Raw genomic sequence first — 6,618 nt, 5'->3', positions numbered from 1 at the left:
AAATAACTCAGTCTATGCAGGCCCACAAGTAGCCTGAGGGCTTTCTGTTGGTTGGGCCCAGTCCCTAGGGTGGGCTGCCTGCCCAGGCTGAACTGGATTAAATCTGCACTCTAGTGGGTATAGCAGACACAACAGCTAACAGACCAGGGGAATATCTTCAATGGCATCTGCCAGCATCTGTGTCAGCACACATGTACTAGGTCACAACAATGGCTGCCACCAATATCTCTGTCTCTGGAGAGGTCTCACCTCTCACTGAGATGCATCCAGAGACTACCATGTGAGTCTCTTTTCACCAAAAGACTGTGCAGCTTTCTTTTTGGTGATTTTAGGTTGCTCTCTGAGATGGGTGAATTTGTGCATTGGCTCTTTAAGAGCTGGGTTTTTTCAGCTTTTATCTGATAGCTTTTCTGGGGGTATCCCCTGTTGCAGTTAATAGCCAGTGAAGCCAAATAGTAAGACACCTGTCTCAGTTGTGCTGAGTCTGAAGGATGCTTATAGCAGTAACATGTCCCTGCTCAGGTCCCCACTCCTCCAGGGAGGGCTGCGTACCCTAGGGTGGCTCCTGGCTGGCTGGCTGTGAAACTCTGCTGCTCGCAAAGGTGGTTTTTTTTTTTTTCTCTCCAGAAGGAATTTCTGCCTTCTGCCTTAGTCAGGACTGTCCCTTATTGCAGGGGGTTTTAAATCCAGTTTTCAGTTCCCTCTCCAGGGTAATTTTTCCAAGAATAGTTGTAACCTGGTTGTGTTTATGCGAGGAGGTGAATTCATAGTCTGCCTATGCTGCCATCTTGATGAAATCTCTCCTATTTACTCTTTTGAGCAACTTCATAGAGGCTAATATGTTATAAAAAATTAGCAAATGAAATAGGCATTATTACACTTATTCTAACCTCTTTAATTTTATTATTATTTTGTTACAGACCACATCTAGCCCTAAGAGAGTATATAAATACAATTCTCTTCTATTCCAGAAGTAGAGGAGAAGTAAATGTTGATAAGAAATAATGACTGCCACAACTAAAACACTCAGGATAAATGCCACCAAGCCTTTCCATGCTACCCAGAGAGTGGTCCCCACGGTGTTGTACTGGGTTACTGCAATAATTCAAAGGGAAACTTTCACAACAGAAAACTTTCACCAGAGCCCTTGATGTCCTGAAAATGAAGGAGGAGGATGTCTTCAAATTCCCTGCAGCAAGAACCCACTTAGGTGGCACCAACCTTGATTTGCAAATGGAATAATTATCTACAAAAAGAAAAGTGATGACCTTACCTCAGAAATCTGAAGAGAACCTGGGAGAAGCATCTGCTGGCAGCTCACACCATTGTTGCTGTTGAAAACTCAGCTGACATCAGTATCATATCATCCAGGAATACTGGCCAGCAAGCCGTGCTGAAGTTGGCTGCTGCCCCTGGAGCCAGTACTACTGGGGCCTCTTCATTCCTGGAACCTTCACTAACCAGATCCAAGCAGCCTTCCAGGAGCCATGACTTCCGGTGGCTACTGATTCCAGGGCTAACCACCAGCCTCTCACAGAGGCATCCTATGTTAACTATCATGGGTCTGTGTAAGACAGACTTTTCTCTTCTCTGTGTGGACACTGCCATCCCATGAAACAAGGAAGCTCACTCAGTGGGTCAGATGTGGTGGACACTGGCTGGGGAAGTCCTGTGCATACATGGCACCGTCTCCCAGAGGTCATGCCTGATCTCTACATCTACAGAGTTCCTGAAGATATTGACAAGGAAGAGCAGGCCACTGCTGAAAAGGCTGTGACCAAGGAGGAATTTCAGGATGAATGGACTGTTCCCACTCCCAAATTTACTGCTCTTCAACCTGAGGTTGCAGACTGGCCTGAAGGCATACAAGTGCCCTCCGTGCCTATTCAGCACTTCCATACCAAAGACTGGAGCACTCAGCCTGCCACTAAGGACCGGTCTACAGCCCCCACTGCTGTGGCTACTAAATAGGGAGAAACAACCACTGAGTGGTCTTAAGTTGCTCTTCCACAGACTCCTAACCAGAAAATGGAAATAAAGTTGACAGAAACTAAAGTCTCCTTAAAATATAAATATATGTAAAGATATTGAAATATATAATATATAAAATATACATAAATATATCAAATACATATATAAAGGCCACCAATATCTATTTCAATTATCAAGGAAATTCACATACATATGGACAGGCTTTCATTCATTTTTATTAAAGTCTATCCTCAGTTTAGTATGTGTCAAGTGGAGTTCCTAAAACAACAGCATCACAATTAACCCAGGATGATTGTTTAAAATAAATATCTCAGGGTCCTCTCTCAGACCAACTGAGTCAGAACTACAGAAATAGAGTGTGAAGTTCTACTTTCTTTCAAATCTCCCTAGGGAGTTTTTATATACTATACAGATGGAGAATTATTACCCTCATTCTCCTTTCTTCCTAAAACACATAAGGACAGCACCTTTTAAGTCATGCATATTATAATTTTCTCAGAATAAATAACAGGGATATTTTTTCCTGAAAAGCCTTAGCTATGTCTCATATGAAAACATCTTAAACCTCTGGATAAAGATTGTGGATTAAAAACATACATCAGCCCTTGGTCCCTCCATAAACTGACTAGCCTAAAACTCTCAGGTATAAAACTGAGTATTATTCAAAGATATAAATACCCAAAGATGGGGAAAATGAGAGAGGAGTTAATAAAAATAAAATTTTGGTAGCTGGAAAGGTCAATAAGTGATAAATAACTTAGAACCAAAAAATCTGAATGTTAATTTGGTAGTGAGGAAAAGCAAGAATAAACTTTACAAGCACTACAGAAAGCCCATTTAAAAAGAAAGTCTATTTAAAAAGCAATGGGGATAATTATGATAGCCTAAAATAATGGCAGCAACCTACATCTTTGTATCCCCCATATATCCTTCCAAAATAACACCAAACAAAAACATGAACAGATAAAACTATAAAGTACTATTCCCTTCACATAAACAGAAGAAAAAGGAGTCCAACTTTAAAATAACTATAAAAATTTTTTTAAAAGGAAAAACACACCAAATTCTGGTGAGTGATATACATGGTCCTATTATAAGCCTCTGCGATGAGAAAGGGTATTTTGGGGAAAACTACAGGGGCAGAGAGAAGTGTGGACTTGCAAGGAGCCTAAGATTTATCCAAAAATCACTGTCAGAATGAGAAAGTTCAGGTGAAGTGTAAAACTATTAAAAAGTTATTCTAGTAATGTGAAAGTGTTTATGACACAGAATACATTTAAATGTACCTATGATTTCAACTTGCAGTCTTTGAAAGGTATAGTTTCTGGAAAAGAAAAATGCAAAGAATGAAAGGGAAAAGTATACTTTGGCAATTCTATGGTAAAGGGGAAAATAGTACAAACAGAAAATTTAGGGATCTGGAAGACAAAGTAAAGGAACAAAAAATTGGAAGACACACAACCCCTGCCTCCATCACCCAAAAGTAAAATCAACTAAAGAAACCAGATTTTGCCCCACTGAGAGAAAAGGAGACCACTCAACTAGGAAACTTGTAAATCCCAAAACCACAAAATGAACAGGAGAATAAAAGAATCAGATAACAACTTTTAACAGATTTCAAATGATGAAAACCCCACCCCAAATAAACTTTGAAATAGAAGAAAACTGTAAGAAAACATCCAAACTGAGAATTAAATATACTCAAGCAAAAACTTTGAGAAGCAAACAGATAAGAAAAAACTTCAATAATTAATAACAAAAATGGATATAAAACAGAAAGAAAGGACAAGAATATTGATTGAACCTGGAAAAAAATGGAAAAGGACAAAAATGTTTTCAGCAATGCAGACTAAGTTACAAGACACCAAAGGGAAAGCAGGGAATAAGAAGCATTAAAGAAAAGCAATCTTAAAAGAAAATCAGAAGAAGAAAAATGAGATGAAAGCAGAATAAATGGTCAAAGAGAAAGTACTGGAAATAAAAGACAAAGAAGGAATTGCATAGGTATAACTGAAGTCCCTGAAAGAAAAATAACAAACCAACATAACTGCACTAATATTTAAAACTATCTTCCAGAAATTTTTCCACAAATAAGACCTGATTCTACCCCACCAGCCACATGAAAAAATTAACCCAGATCAACTAACCACAAGATATAGTCTAGTAAAACTATTAGACTTAAATGATAAAGAAAAATTCCTCAAGTTCAAGCCAAAGATCAAATAAACTACAAGAGGGCAAAAGAATTAGACTAGCAGACGACTTCTCAAACATAACCATAGCAAGGCAACAATGGAGTAGCATATTTTTTTTAAATACTCAACGAAAGAAAGTGGATTTTATATCATCTAAGCTTCTCATCAAATATCAACAAAAACTTAGGAAGTCTATATCCATGAGCCATTCTTAAAGAATTTTTTAGATGATGAGCTTCTTCTAAAACTAATAACTTGGAAAAACTTTAGCAAAAAGATATATAAGCAGCATTTTAGGATTTATAAATATAGAGTTAAAGCTAAAATAAAGGCATGGGCATGGGTGGAAGATGACTACATGCTATATGTTGTGTAAAGAATAAAAATAATGCAATAAAAATGGGAGGACAAGGGAAACAAAATAAGCTCACTGATTGATGTATAGGCAATAGGTGGGAGTAAAAGGATATTAAAAACTGACACAATAAATGATAAGAAAAAAGGAACTAAAGGCATTTTAAAAGTTACAGTACAAAGGTAAACACTAGAATAAAAATAAAAACCTTTCTAAATGTTAAGAAAACTAAAAATAATAAAGGTAAAGAGCAAGGAACATACATATTTAAGGGAAAAATATACAAAATAATATGTATAATTATAAAATATTAGGACAGAGTTAAGAACAAACACATTAGTCATATGAAAACAAATGGGCTTAATTCACCTATTAAAAGAAAATTTTTAATTTCACTCACAAAGGTAGACTCAACTATAAGCTGTATATAAGAGACAGACACACCAAAAAGAGATTAAAAATAAATAGACAAAGTTATGCCCAGCAAATAAAGACAGTAGAGAAAAAGGGGTAGTGATCCTGATATCAGACAAAGTAGAATTCAAGCCTAAGTATGACAAAGTTACTTGTTAACACTGAAAACCATAATTAACAATGAACATAATAGCTATAAATATCCTTACACTAAATAGCACAGAAAACACCTTTTTCAAGCAAAAAGCTAAAGAAAATGCAAGGACATGGATGGAAACATACTAATAAATGGAGAGATATTAACATATCACTCTCAGTACAAGACAGATCAAGAGGGCAAAAAAATAGGTTAGGATAGTGAAGACCTAAACAACATAATCACTAAGGAACATCTCATCAAAATTTATCAATTTTATACCCCAAAAAGAAGAGAATATCCCCCAGGCTCAAGTTCTCATGGAACATTTACAAAAATTGACTATAAATTAGCTCAGACAGATAACATCACTAAGTTTTATAAAGATAAAGAATACTCTGATCTTAATGCAATAAGACCAGAAGTTACTAACAAAACCAAATAATAAAAAGACCCTTCCAAATGGAATGTTTTAAACACACCTATTAAATAACTCTTGTGAAAGGAAAAATACAAAGTAAAATTACACAACTTCTAAAAAATACAGTCATGTATCGCTTAACGACAGGGATATGTTCTGAAAATGCATCATTAGGTGATTTCGTCATTGTGTAGACATCGTAAAGGTACTTACACAAACCTAGATAGTATAGCCTACTAGACCTAAGCTCTATGGTACTAATCTTATGGGACCCCTGTCACATATGTGGTCCATCACTGACTGAAATGTTATTACACAGCACATGACTGATGATAATGAAAACACTATTTATACAGACACCTTTAAGCAGTGATCTGAATTATACAATTATACACATATCAATAAAAATAAAAGAATTTAAATAAAAATATTAAATTCCCATTTCCAAAAATAGAGAAAGAATAAAGTAAACCAAAGAAAACAGAAGGAAGGAAGTCATAAAGATAAACACAGAAATTAATGATAGAGACTAGAATAAGAGTAGACCTAATTAATCAAAATCCTATTTTTTTCATTAACAATATACAACCATGAGCTAACTTGATCACGGAAAAAAAAGAAAGTCCAAATATAAAAATACAAAATAAGAGAAAATAAACATTGTAATGGAAAAAATCATGAGACAGATTTCAGACCTCTATGCAAACATATTTGAAAACCTAATTTAAATGTCTAATTTCCTAGAGAAATACACAATACCAAAAATTACTGCACTGGAGATAGAAAGCTTAAACAACAATTAATGTAAAAGAAACAGGAAAAAAGTGAGTGTAACACTGATAGGTAAGCCTAACAAACATAGTACAAAAAGAAAACTTTAGACCAATATCACTTATTCATATCAATGCAAAAGTACTAAATAAAATATTAGCAAACAGAATTGACCATTATATTGAGAAAATAATACCACATGACCAAGTGGGATATTCTCAAGGAATGACAGATTGTCCCAATATTAGGAAATCCATTAATATAATATCATGTAAATAGAACTAAGGAGAAAAAATTGCATGATCATTTTCATAAATGCTGAAGAAAACTTTGA

At 35.4% G+C, this 6,618-nt stretch overlaps 1 pseudogene; it reads left to right on the top strand.

Moving 5' to 3' along the window:
* The first annotated feature begins 1,244 nt into the window (after positions 1-1,244).
* On the top strand, positions 1,245-1,998 carry LOC124238703 (40S ribosomal protein SA-like; annotated as a pseudogene).
* The last annotated feature ends 4,620 nt before the right edge of the window (positions 1,999-6,618 follow it).

The sequence above is a fragment of the Equus quagga genome, chromosome 4, assembly GCF_021613505.1.
Source record: "Equus quagga isolate Etosha38 chromosome 4, UCLA_HA_Equagga_1.0, whole genome shotgun sequence".
Lineage (NCBI taxonomy): Eukaryota > Metazoa > Chordata > Mammalia > Perissodactyla > Equidae > Equus > Equus quagga.
Note: the sequence above shows the minus strand (reverse complement) of the source record. Positions and strands in the feature narration are given on the sequence as shown.